The sequence below is a fragment of the Mustela lutreola genome, chromosome 5 (genome assembly GCF_030435805.1).
Source record: "Mustela lutreola isolate mMusLut2 chromosome 5, mMusLut2.pri, whole genome shotgun sequence".
NCBI lineage: Eukaryota > Metazoa > Chordata > Mammalia > Carnivora > Mustelidae > Mustela > Mustela lutreola.
In genome coordinates this window covers 150172672-150187035 of record NC_081294.1, presented here as the reverse complement: position 1 = coordinate 150187035, position 14364 = coordinate 150172672, and the positions used below count along the sequence as shown (strand labels likewise).

At 42.4% G+C, this 14364-nt stretch overlaps 1 pseudogene; it reads right to left on the bottom strand.

The window, feature by feature from the left end:
* Window positions 1-5310: 5310 nt before the first annotated feature.
* LOC131832618 (elongation factor 1-alpha 1-like) lies at window positions 5311-6997 on the bottom strand (annotated as a pseudogene).
* Between the last annotated feature and the right edge of the window lie 7367 nt (window positions 6998-14364).

Genomic DNA, 14364 nt, shown 5'->3' with positions numbered 1-14364 from the left:
TGCTTGTGATGGCAGAGTGAATTATGGGCAGATACAGGTTTAAAACCGAGGATCCCTGACTTTTCTCCACGTGTCTGCATTTACACTTTGGGCTTGCTTCCATTTTAAAAAACTGAACTTTGAGGGGGGTCTGAGTGGCTCAGTGGGTTAAGCGTCAGGCTCTTGATTTCAGCTCAGGTTTTGATCTCCCAGGTCCTGAGTTTGAAAAAGCAAAATGCAGGGGCGCCTAGATGGCTTCCTCAATTAAGCATCCCCCTCCCGATTTCTGCTGAGGTCATGATCTCAGGGTCATAGGATTGAGCACCCGTCCCACTGAGGTACCAGGCGGAGTCCGCTTGAGATTCCCTTTCTATATCCTTCTGCCCTCCCCCCGCCGCTCGGCGCCAAGTTCGCGCAAGCTTTCTCTCTCTAGGATAAACAAACAAACAACAACAACAAAAAACCAAAACCAAACCAAAACAAAACAAAAAAAAAAACAAAAAAAAAAAAAAAGAAGAAAAAGAAAAAGAAAAGAAAAAAAAAACCAAAAAACCCTCTGAACTTTGAAAAAGTGACACAAATGGTGCGCCAACTTACTTTGGCGGGAGGAAAAAAAAAAAAGCCCAGGAGACTCACTTTACCTTTTTTGCTCTCCAAAACCCATCCACTCCTAGATCTGGTCTGTATCGTCCCAGGCATCCACGCACAGCATCAGCACCAGACATCATCCACTTGGGCTTTGCTGCAGGAGCTGGGCGGTGGTGGCTCCTCTCCAGGCAGGGTTTGGTGCCCTAGTGGCCCGCAGGTATAGGAGTATTGGTGGGGGTCTTGGGGACAGTCGCCTGTTTTGCAGGGCTCTGTGCTCAGTGTGAGATCAACAGAGGGTCTGTGTCTGCCCTTCCAGGATTTTATACAAATTCCAGTGTATTTGGCAGCTCTTGGAACTTAGCAGTTTCTGACTGTGCCACCTAAAGGCTTCGGAAAAATTGGAGGTTTTCTCTATAATATGGGTTCTCTTTGTGGTTTCGTTTGGTCTTCGGGAGTGAAGTTTAATGAGAATGTGTTGACATCTCCCCCTCATTGGAAGTCTTTAGTTCATTTTTCCTAACAGTAACAATGAAACATCATTTTGGTTCATACAGCACCTTATTTTTAACCATTCCTGTAATGAAAATGGTTAAGATTTCTTTCCCTCAATTATTTTTTTCAGTGATCCATCTGTTTATTTTGGAGAGAGAGAAAGAGAGAGAGAGAGAGAGAGAGAGAAGACGTGTGCGTGGGTGTGCACAGGCAGGTGAGGGGCTGAGGAAGAAGAGAAGGTTAAGCAGACTCCCTGCTGAGCACAGAGCCCAATGTGGAGCTCCATCTCACTACCCTGACGTCACAACCTGAGCTGAAACCAAGAGTCAGTGGCTTAACTGTGCCACCTAGGCACCCCCCACTTCATTATTTGCTCTTATGTATATTACTGCAATAGCAATTTGTGTTCATTTTCTAAAAATGCATTACTGTAGGACATGGAGGACTCTTTGATAAGAGAACACAAAATTCCCCTTTCACAATTTGTACCAATTATAGTTTCACCAGCAGTGTACTATAGTGCTTAATTTCCACACTTTGGTCAAATATTCTCCACCTTTTTAATCTTTGCAAAAGATTAGGTCTTTTGCAAATCTTCAAAAGATGTAACCTTTTAACAGAATCTTTAAAAGAGTTTATCTTTTGCAAAGATTAAAACATGGATGAAAAGTTGTATTTCCTTTTATTTTCCATTTATTTCCTTTCCTTCCTATCCTTCTCATTTTTATCTCCTCAGATGCTGAGGGTTTCTTCTTGGTCATTTGATTTCTTCTGTGAATTGCTGGTTGTGTTGTTCTTTTTTTTTTTTCTTAAGATTTTCATTTATTTATTTGAGAGAGTGAGAGGGAGAAGCAGACTCTGCTATCTAGAGAGCCTGACCCCATCTCAGGACCCTGAGATCACGACCTGAGCTAAGGCAGACACTTAACTGACTGAGCCACCCAGGCACCCCTGGTTGTGTTTTTCTTTTCTTTTCTTTTTTTAAAAGATTTTATTTATTAGACAGAGAGAGACATTGAGAGAGGGAACACAAGCAGAGGGAGTGGGAGAGGGAGAAGCAGGCTTCCCGCCGAGTAGGGAGCCCAATGTGGGGCTCCATCCCAGGACCCTGGGATCATGACCTGAGTTGAAGGCAGACTCTTAACCAAATGAGCCACCCAGGAGTCCCTGGTTGTGTTTTTCTTAATGCTTTTATAACTACATGCTGATGTCCCCACTATTCAGAATTAACAAATGGCTCTAGAATTAATAAATGATAACATTTTATAATAGAAGTTTCTGGTATTTTTAAAATTGAACTTTTTTTTTTTTTTTTTTTAAAGATTTCATTTATTTATTTGACAGAGAGAAATCACAAGCAGATGGAGAGGCAGGCAGAGAGAGAGGAAGGGAAGCAGGCTCCCTGCCGAGCAGAGAGCCCGACGCGGGACTCGATCCCAGGACCCTGAGATCATGACCCGAGCCGAAGGCAGCGGCTCAACCCACTGAGCCACCCAGGCGCCCAAAATTGAACTTTTTATGTTGAGATAATTATAGATTCACATGCAGTTGTAAGAAACAATACAGAGAGAATCAGTGTACCCATTATGTTTCCCCTATGGTAACATCTTGCCCACGTATAATACAATATCACAACCAGACTATTGACATTGATACAGTCAAGACACAGGACATTCCATCACCACAGGGATCCCTCATGTTGACTTATTATACCCACACTTTACCTCCCCGTTCCTTCACTCCATCTTTCACCCTAGACAGCAAGTAATCTGTGCTCTCCGTTTCTATAACTTTGTCATATCAAGAATGTTATATAAGTGTAATCACTCAGTGACTCAGTTCACTCAGTGAACCTTTTGAGATTCACTTTTTCCATTCAGTATAATTCTCTGGATATTTATGCAATTTATTGAGTGTTTCCACAGCTTCTTTTTATAGTAAGGAGTAACTATTGCACACAATATATAGAGATATAATTCTGAGATACCCACAACTGAAAGGGTAACAACTGAGCTGTTAAAGGAGCAGAGATTTTGCGTTTTACTGAAGGTAAAGTGGTATACATTCAGATTAGTGTGTTATAACTGTAAGATGGTAGATATCATTCCTATAGTAATCACATAGAAAATAACCATAGGGGGCACCTGGGTGGCTCAGTGGGTTAAGAGTCTGTCTTCAGTTCAGGTCATGATCTCAGGGTCCTGGGATCGAGCCCCATGTTGGGCTCTCTGCTCAGCAGGGAGCCTGCTTCCCCCTCTCTCTTTGCCTGCCTCTCTGTCTACTTGTGACCTGTCTTCCAAATGAATAAATAAAATCTTTAAAAAATAGCCACAGAATATATACTAAAGGAAATGAGAAAGGAATTTAAGTGTTTCACTACTAAAAAATTAACTAAATGCAAGAAGACAGTAAAGGCAAGACATGAGGGACAAAAAAAGCTATAAAGCAAACAGAAAACTAATAGCAAAATGACAGAAGTAAATCCCTCCTTATCAGTAATTACTTTAAATTTAAATGGATTAAACTCTCCAGTGAAAAGGTAAAGATTGGCAAAACTGGTAAAAGCCATGACCCAAGTATATGTTGTCTATGTACAGGAGACTTGTTTTAGATCCAGACACACAAGTGAAAGAATGGGAAAGGCTATTCCACACAAACAGTAATCAGAAGAGAGTAGGGAGACTGTACTAGTATCAGACAAAATAGACTTTAAATCAGAAAAGGTTACAAGATATGGTAATGGCACAAAGAGAGACACATAAATCTATGGAACAGGATAGAGAGCCCAGAAATAAACCCCACTTATATGGTCATTTAATCTATAGCAAAGGAGGTAAGAATATATGATGGGGAAAAGATAGTCTTTTCAATATATGGTATTGGGATAACTGGCAGCTATAGGCAAAAAAAGAAACTGGATCATTTTCTTACACCATACACAAAATAAAGTCAAATTGGATTAAAGACCTAAATATAAGACCTAAAATCATAAAATTTCTAAAGGATGATATAGGCAGAAATCTCTTGGGCATTGGCCTTGGAAACATATTAATGGAAGGAAATGGAAGGTAAAGGAAACAAAAGCAATAATGAACTGCTGGGGGGCACCTGGGTGGCTTAGTGGGTTAAGCCTCTGCCTTCGGCTCAGGTCATGATCTCGGGGTCCTGGGATCAAGAGTCCCGCATCAGGCTCTCTGCTTGGTGGGGAGCCTGCTTCCTCCTCTCTCTCTCTCTCTCTGCTTGCCTCTCTGCCTTCTTGGTCTCTCTCTGTCAAATAAATAAATAAATCTTTAAAAAAACAAATGAACTGCTGAGACCATGTCAAACTAAGAAGTTTTTTGCACATCAGAGGAAACCATCAACAAAATGCACAGGCAACCTACTGAATGGGAGGAAACATTTACAAATTATATATCTCATAAGGTCTTAATTTCCAAAATACATGAAGAACTCATACAATTCAACAGCAAAAAAACCCCACAAAAAAACCACCCCCCTAAACAATCTGATTAAAAAATAGAGAACCTGAATAGACATTTTTCCAAAGAAGACATACAGATGGGCAACAGACTCATGAAAAGATGTTCAACATTACTCAAGATCTAGGAAATGCAAAACAAAATCACAATGACATATCACCTCACAGCAGTCAGAATGGCTAGATTCAAAAAGACAAGAAAAAACAAATGTTGGTGAGGATGTGGAGAAAAAGGAACTCTTGTGCACTGTTGGAGGGAATGTAAATTGATGCACCACTGTGGAAAACAGCATGGAGGTTCCTCAAAAAGTTGAAAATAGAACTACCCTATGACCCAGCAATTGCACTACTGGACATTTACCCTAAAGGTACAAACATAGTGATCCAAAGGGGCACGTGCACCCGAATGTTTATAGCAGCAATGTCTACGATAGCCAAACTATGGAAAGAACCTAGATGTCCATCAACAGATGAATGGATAAATGAATGGAGACTATATATATATATATATATATATATATATATATATATATATATATTGCAGCCATCAAAAGAAATGGAATCTTGCTATTTGCGACGATGTGGATGGAGCTAGAGGGTATCATGCTTAGTGAAATAAGTCAATCAGAGAAAGACAACTATCATATGATCTCCCTGATAGGAGGAAGTGGCGATGGAACATGGGGGGTTAGGGGGGTAGGAGAAGAATAAATGAAACTAGAGGGGATCGGGAGAGAGACAAACCATAAGTGACTCTTTTTTTTTTTTTCTCATTAAACTTTTGTTTTAATGGGTCTCAAAATTCTGTGACAGATTTTTGGTCAAGTTGTTTCCATTAAAAAGTACTGATTTTAAAAACTAATAACTTAAAACTGCCACACACACACAAAAAAAACAAATGGTCCACAAAACATTCTCCTTTCCTTCTGAAGGTTTTACGATGCATTGTTATCATTAACCAGTCTTTTACTATTAAACTTAAATGGCCAATTGACACAAACAGTTCTGAGACCGTTCTTCCACCACTGATTAAGACTGGGGTGGCAGGTATTGGGGATAATATTCATTTAGCCTTCTGAGCTTTATGGGCAGACTTGGTGACCTTGCCAGCTCCAGCTGCCTTCTTGTCCACTGCTTTGATGACACCCACAGCAACCGTCTGTCTCATGTCACAAATAGTGAAACGGCCCAGAGGAGGATAGTCAGAGAAGCTCTCAACACACATAGGCTTGCCAGGAACCATATCAACAATGGCAGCGTCACCAGATTTCAAGAACTTGGGACCATCTTCCAGCTTTTTTCCAGAACGACGATCTATCTTCTCCTTCAGCTCAGCAAACTTGCAAGCCATGTGAGCTGTGTGACAATCCAGCACAGGTGCATATCCAATTTGGCCTGGATGGTTCAGGATAATCACCTGAGCTGTGAAACCAGCTGCTTCCATTGGTGGGTCTTTTTTGCTGTCACCAGCCACATTGCCACGACGAACATCATTGACAGATACGTTCTTGACATTGAAGCCCACATTGTCCCCAGGAAGGGCCTCACTCAAAGCTTCATGGTGCATTTCAACAGACTTCAGTTGTAACATTGACTGGAGCAAAAGTGACCACCATGCCAGGCTTAAGAACACCAGTCTCCACTCGGCCCACAGGGACGGTACCAATACCACCAATTTTGCAGACGTCCTAGAGGCAGACGCAAGGGCTTGTCAGTTGGACAAGTTGGTGGCAGAATGCAATCCAGAGCTTCAAGCAGTGTGGTTCCACTGGTATTCCCATCTTTACGGGTGACTTTCCATCCCTTGAACCAAGGCATATTAGCACTTGGCTCCAGCATGTTGTCACCATTCCAACCAGAAATTGGCACAAATGCTACTGTGTCGGGGTTGTAGCCAATTTTCTTAATGTAGGTGCTGACTTCCTTAACGATTTCCTCGTATCTCTTCTGGCTGTAGGGTGGCTCAGTGGAATCCATTTTGTTAACACCAACAATTAGTTGTTTTACACCCAGTGTGTAAGCCAGAAGGGCATGCTCACGGGTCTGCCTGTTCTTGGAAATACAGGCTTCAAATTCACCAACACCAGCAGCAACAATCAGGACAGCGCAGTCAGCCTGGGATGTGCCTGTAATCATGTTTTTGATAAAGTCTCTGTGTCCTGGAGCATCAATGATGGTCACGTAATACTTGCTGGTCTCGAATTTCCACAGGGAGATATCAATGGTGATACCACGTTCACGTTCAGCTTTCAGTTTATCCAAGACCCAGGCATACTTGAAGGAGCCTTTTCCCATCTCAGCAGCCTCCTTCTCGAATTTTTCGATAGTTCTTTTGTCGATCCCACCACATTTGTAGATCAGATGACCAGTAGTGGTAGACTTGCCCGAATCTATGTGTCTGATGACAACAATGTTGATATGAGTCTTTTCCTTCCCCATTCTGGTTTAGGATGAGCGGTGGTTTTCACGACACCTGTGTTCTGGCAGCAAACCCGTTATGAAAAAGCCATAAGTGACTCTTAATCTCACAAAACAAACTGAGGGTTGCTGGGGGGGAGGGGAGGTCAGGAGAGGGGTTATGGGCATTGGGGAGGGTATGTGCTATGGTGAGTGCTGGGAAGTGTGTAAACCTGGCGATTCACAGACCTGTACCCCTGGGGATAAAAATACATTATATGTTTAAAAAAAAATAAAAAATAAAAAATAAAGATTAAAAAAAAAAAAAAAAGCAGGGGCGCCTGGGTGGCTCAGTGGGTTAAAGCCTCTGCCTTCGGCTCAGGTCATGATCCCAGGGTCATGGGATCGAGCCCCGCATCGGGCTCTCTGCTCAGCGGGTAGCCTGCTTCCTCATCTCTCTCTGCCTGCTTCTCTGCCTACTTGTGATCTCTGTCTGTCAAATAAATAAATAAAATCTTAAAAAAAAAAAAAAGCAGGCAACCTACAGACAAAACAACAACAACAACAAAAAAACCAAACCAGATCAAAAAAGGACTGCCATACAGGCCAGAGGTACCTGGATGGCTCAGTTGGTTAAGCATCTGCATTTGGCTCAGGTCATGGTCCCAGGGTCCTGGGATTGAGCCCGCGCTGGGTTTCCTGCTCAGCCAGGAATCTCCTTGTCCCTCTTCCTTTCCCTCTGCCCCTCTCCTTGTTTGTACACACATGTTCTCTCTTTCTCTCTCTCAAATAAATAAATAAAGTCTCAAAAAGAAAAAAGAAAGAAAGAAAGAAAGAACTTACTGTGCAGTCCATAATTCCATTGTTGGTGCCCAAAGAAAATGAAAACACTTTTTTGAAAAGATATGTGTACCTCTGTATTCATCGAACTGTTATGTACAATGCCAAGACATGGAAGAAACCTGTGTCTATCTATAGACAATGGATAAAGAAGAAGTGGTATCTATCTATCTATCTTCATATATATTCATATATATGTGAATATCACTCAGTCTTAAAAAAAAGAATGCAATCTGTGATAACATAGATGGACCTAGAGGATATTATGCTAAGTGAGGTAATTCAGACAGAGAAAGATACAATATGATTTCACTTATATGTGGAATCTTTTGTTAAAAAGAGATTTTATTTATGTATTTATTTGAGAGAGAGATAGAGAGAGAGAAAGAGAGAGCATGAGTGAGGAGAAGGGCAGAGGGAGAAGGAAAAGCAGACTCCTTGCTGAGCGGGGAGCCCCATGTGGGGTTTGATCCCAGGACCCTGCGATCATGACCTGAGCCAAAGGCAGACGATCCACCAACTGAGCCATTCAGGTGTCCCTTAAAGATTTTATTTATCAGAGAGAGAGGGAGAGAGAGAGAGAGAGAGAGATCTTGTGCATGAGTTGGGGAAGGGGCAGAGGGAGAGAGAGAGTGAGAATCCCAAGGAGGCTCTATACCCAACATGGAGTCTGACTCAGGGCTTGATTTCACAATGCCAAGATCATGACCTGAGCTGAAATCAAGACTTAGAGATGCTTGATTGATTGAGTCATCCAGGTGCCCCTGTAATAAGTCTTTAAATCAGGTAGTGTTGGTCCTCAAACTTTTTTTTCTGTTTCCATATTCTTTTGGCCATTCTAGTGCATTTCAGTATGAAGAATCAACTCGTTAATTAAAAAAAAAAAAACCTGCTAGGGGATGTCTGGGGGGCTCAGTCCATTAAGTGTCTGACTCTTGATTTTGGTTCAGGTCATGATCTCAGAGGTCTGGGATTGAGCCTTCCTTATCCATTGTCTATCGATGGACACAGGTTGCTTCCATGTCTTAGCATTGTACATAACGGCTCGATCAATACAAAGGTACGTGTCAGGCTCTGTGCTCAGTGGGGAGTTGGTTCGAGGATTCTCTCTGTCTCTCTCCCCCTGCCCCTGCTCTCTCTCTGAAATAAATAAATCTTAAAAAAAAAAGGAGAGAGAAAAAATATGCTGGGATTCTGATAGGGATTGTGTTGAATTTGTAGACCAAGGTGAGGAAAACTGATATATATTTTTTTAATTTTTAGATTTTATTTATTTATTTGAGAGTGAGAGAGCGAGAGAGAGAGTGCGCAAGCGAGCGAGCATGAGTGGGGTGGGGGAGGGGTAGAGGGAGAGGGAGAAGTAGGCTCCCGGATGAGCAGGGAGCCTGATGAAGGATTTGATCCCTGGACCCTGGAATCATGACCTGAGTGGAAGGAGATGTTTAACCAACTGTGCCACCCAGGCGCCAACAAATGATATCTTTTTTTTTTTTTTTAAAGATTGATTTTATTTATTTATTTATTTATTTATTTGATAGACAGAGATCACAAATAGGCAGAGAGGCAGGCAGAGAGAGAGGAGGAAGCAGGCTCCCTGATGAGCAGAGAGCCCAATGCGGGGCTCGATCCCAGCACTCTGGGCAGAGGCTTTAACCCACTGAGCCACCCAGGCGCCCCAACAACTGATATCTTAACGTTATTGAGTTTTCTGGTTTCTGAATACTGTATACCTTTTTGTTCATGTAGATCTTTAATTTTTCTGAGCATGTTCTTATGTAGTTTTTGGTTGTTTAAATCAATCAATTAGCATCAGATAATTCAGTTTCTTTATTGTACATGTTTTGCTACTTATTTGCGGTTAATTACAGTGAAAAATGGAGACAACAGGAAAGTGACACATACCACTTCAACTCACTATGCATTTGCCAGAGCTAATGGTATGTTCCCACCCAGCTCTAAGGGGACCAGGAAATACAATTCTGTTATCCATCTGGAAAGGAAGAAAACCAGAAATATTGGGTGACCATCACTGAAGACTATTATAATACCCTTTGTGGCTATCCAACAGCCATTCTCCATCCTTTATTACTTGCCAAGAGAACCCCAGTCCTGTCTCCTCTCTTCTGGGTGATGTCTGCTTTAGGAAAGACGGGACCTCTCATGGCAATCCCATTCCTTCCTTTTTGGGACTAGGACATTAACCATGTTCTGGGTAAGAGATGTAAGGATGTCTATTTCTGGAGCTTCTGGGAAGGTTTTTCTCTCTCTCTTAAAAGAAGACATCAGACAATGGGCACTTATCTTTGGTGGTGAGTTATGATGTGATTACTTTAGAGCTGCAACCAAGAGGGGGAGTGGTGGACACTAAAGATGACAGAATGGTAAGCTGGACAGATGCTGGATGATTGAAGGCATTGGTGTGCCATGTTGAAATGATTGGTCCTGGAACCACCCTACTGGTAGACTTCTTGTTAGAAGACAAGAAATGTCCTTCCTTTGGGCCTTTTTTGGGCTTGGGTTTTCTGTCAGGTGAACTGAGAAGCATCTAAATATACCAAACAGCTGAGTCATGAGTTGGGAATTGTGGTAAGAACTTCATCTGTGTAAAAGTAATGTAATCTCATTTCATCCCCATAAGAACACTGTGCCCTAGGTGTTATCATATCCTTTTTGTGGGTAGAGAGATTAAATCATTGCATGAGACCACACAACTTTAAGTGGTAAAAAGAAGGACAAAACCTTTTGGTCTAGTCTATGCAAAGAATAACTTGACATCATTTGTGAATATTCTATACCTTCCCTACTTTCATTTTTCTCTGAAGCATATGTAAAAAGTAGAATTGCAGTGTTTCACCTCAAGAACTCAGAAATTTTCGGGCGTATGGGAAAATACCAGAGAATGTAGAGCTGATTAACCTTAAGATTTAGTGTTATCTAACTTTAGGTAAGTATTCTCTTTTTGTTAAAAGATTTTATTCATTTATTTGAGAGAGATAGCGAGAGAGAGAGAGCATGAGTTGGGGGGGGAGGTGCGGGGGAGAGGGAGAAGCAAGCTCCCCGCTGAGCAGGGAGTCTAATGTGTGGCTCAATCCCTAGACCCCGAGATCACCACCCAAGCTGGGGCAGACGTCCCATGGACTGAGCCACCCAGGTGCCCCAAGTATTTTTTTTTTTTTTAATTTGGATGAATGTGTTCTATACATCAGCATCAGCAATACAAGCATTTAGTTATTCATTTAAAAGGAAAGGAAATGAATGACAGGGTGCCTGGTGGCTCAGTCAGTATCTGCAATTCTTGATCTTGGGGTTGGGAGTTCAAGCCCCATGTTGGGTGCAGAGATAACTGAGAAAAATAAATAGACCTAACCCCCCCCCCACACACACACAAAAAAAAAAAAAAAAAGAAAGGGAAGAGTGAAAAAAGGAACACAGCATGAAGTCAATGCTTGATACTTACATATTATAACATAGTCACAACCATCCTATGAGTATTTTTTTTAAAGATTCTAATTATTAGGGAGAGAGAAAGAGAGAGAGAGCGAGCGCACAAGCAGGGTGAGAGGCAGAGAGAGAGAGGGAGAAGCAGACTCTCTGCTGTGCAGGGAGCCTGACATGAGACTCCATACCAGGACCCTGGGATCATGACCTGAGCCAAAGGCAGATGCTTAACTATCTGAGCTACCCAGGCATCCCCATCCTAAGAGTATTAAATATACCTATTTACAGAGGGGAAATCTGAAGGTTAGAGTAAATGGTCAAACCAATAATTGCTGGAACTCTGTTGTTATGGGATAAGATTGAAAACAGTTATGTGCCTGATCCATTATAAAATGTTTTCTCACTACATACTTGGTATGCTCAGATATTATCTACTATCTGTTTTGTCTCGGAATGAAGCTGGGCTTCATCATAGCCTGGGCCAGCTTTCTATCTCTACCTCATTCGTTACTAGTAGCATGGCCTTGGGTTAGTTATTTTATTTTATTATTTTTTTTTAAAGATTTTATTTACTTATTTGACAGAGAAAGAGATTACAAGTAGGCAGAGAGGCAGGCAGAGAGAGAAGGGGAAGCAGGTCCCTGACGCGGGGCTCAATCCCAGGACCCTGGGACCATGACCCGCGCCAAAGGCAGAGGTCACCCAGGCAGCCAGGTCAGTTATTTTAATCTCATGCAGCCTGCTTCTTCATCTGTATTATCTGTATCACGAGGTGATATAACTACTTCATATGGTTTTGTGAAGCTTGGGAAAATAAAGACAGTGCCCTGGGCTCTTTTTTTTTTTTTTTTAAGATTTTATTTATTTATTTGACAGACAGAGATCACAAGTAGGCAGAGAGGCAGGCAGAGAGAGAGGAGGAGGCAGGCTCCCCGCTGAGCAGAGAGCCTGATGTGGGGCTCGATCCCAGGACCCTGGGATCAGGACCTGAGCTGAAGGAAGAGGCTTTAACCCACTGAGCCACCCAGGTGCCCCAAGTGCCCTGGGCTCTTAATTAGCGACAGATATTATATTGGCATAGCTAAGGAAATTATGATACACAGAGATCAAGGTAGTAGTAAATGTTCACATGGTTCAGTGATATCTGTGCTGGGGCCAGAATATAGAACCTATTTCTGCAACAGGCAGAAGACATGAACAGATATTTTTTCCAAGGAAGACAACCAGATGGTGAACAGACACGTGAAAAAATGCTCAGTGTCACTCATCATCAGGGAACTACAAGTCAAAACCCCCCTCAGGGGCTCAGTTGGTTGAGTGTCACACTCTTGATTTTGGCTCACGTCATGCTCTCAGGATAGTGGGATCGAGCCCTGCCTCAGGCTCTGTGCTGTTTGTAGAGCCTGCTTGGGATTCTCTCTCCCTTTGCTGCCCCAAGGAGATTAGGAGCTCAAGGATTACAAAGCAAGTTTTTAGAGGGTGGAGATGATCAGTCCTGATTCCAGATTCTAAAATATGGCCAACCAATGAATATTTGTTTTTATGTCTCTGCAGTTTTAGCTGCTGGTGAAACTGACAAACAAGATAAAAAAGGCTCTGGCTCTTGAGTTTATAGTCTAGTGAAAAAGAGCAAATTATAAATAAATAAACTAAATAATTTAAAGCAGTGGTAAATCATAATGGATTGATGTGGGAGAGCCTGTCTATGTCTAGGTAAGGGATAGAATCTTGTCTTAAATGATGAGGAAGTACTGGGAGGAAGATTGTCTTGGGCAGGAGGAAACTATGCAACTGGAAATTTCCCTTGATGGTAATGAACTTGGGTGTGTTCACGGGCAAGAAAACAGAGCCTGTGAGCGCTGAAAGTGAGGGTGAGAGTGAGGAAGATGAGATTCAGGGAGGTAGGGCAGAGGCCTGATCAGTAGTGTCTTGAGGGTCCTGGTAAAAAATTGTGGGTTTTTAGGGTGCTTAGGAGGCTCAGTCCATTAAGCATCTGCCTTAGGCTCAGGTCATGATTCCAGGGTTTTGAGATGGAGCCCTGCTTCAGGCTCCGTGCTTCATGGGGAGCCTGCTTCTTCCTCTCCCTCTGCTGCTCCACCTTCTTGTGCTTGCACACTCTCTCTGTCAAATAAATAAACAAAATCTCAAAAAAAAAAATGTGGGTTTTTAGTAGTTGGAATAGGGAGTTACTGGAGTGTTTTATGTAGGAGTGTTAGCCTATCTGGCTTATATTTTTATCTTTTTAGGATTTCATATATCTTGAGGGGCAACTGGATGGCTCAGTGGGTTAAGCCTCTGCCTTCGGCTCAGGTCATGATTTAGGGTCCTGGAATCGAGTTCCGCATCAGACTCTCTGCTTTGTGCGGACCCTGCTTCCCCCGTCTCTCTGCCTTTTTGTGATCTCTCTCTGTGTCAAATAAATAAAATCTTGCGGAAAAAGAAGATTTTATTTATTTTGAGAGAGAGGGAGAGAACATGAGCAGGGGAAAGGGGCAGAAGGGGAGGGAGAAGCAGACTCCTTGCTGAGCATGGAACCTGATGTGGGGCTCAATCCCAGGACTCTGGGATCAGGGCCTGAGCTAGAGGCAGGAGTTTAACCCACTAAACCACCCAGATGCCCCCATCAGGCTTATATTTTTAAAAGGATCACTCTGGTTGCTCTTTGCAGAATGGATCATGGAAAGACCAGAGTGGAAGCAGTTAGGGTGGCTAGGATTAGGTTTATGTCAGTGGAAATGTACGCAAGGAAGAGCAAATTCTCATAATCCTCTTTGACTTCCAAAACAAAAGAGTCCCCCATTTAGGGTCGCCACATAAAATACAGTGCTCTGTTAAGCTTGCATTTCAGTAGAATAAGGGTTTTTTGTTTTTGTTTTTTTACTACGTGTTCCCAAATATTGCATAGGAAATTCTAAAAACCTATTCGTTATCTGAATGCAAATAAAAGGGGGCATCCTGCCTTTTTGCGCGCTACATCGGGCAACTCTACCCCCACCGGAATGTGAACTCCTTGAGGGCAGAACCCGCGTCACACACCTGGTCCCACACCTACGTACGTGGTGGCGTGGTGCCTGCCGGGCACACAGCGGGAGCCCACACAGGCTCACCGAAATAATTAATGAAGGATTTAAGGAAAGAATAAAAGGAGGCAT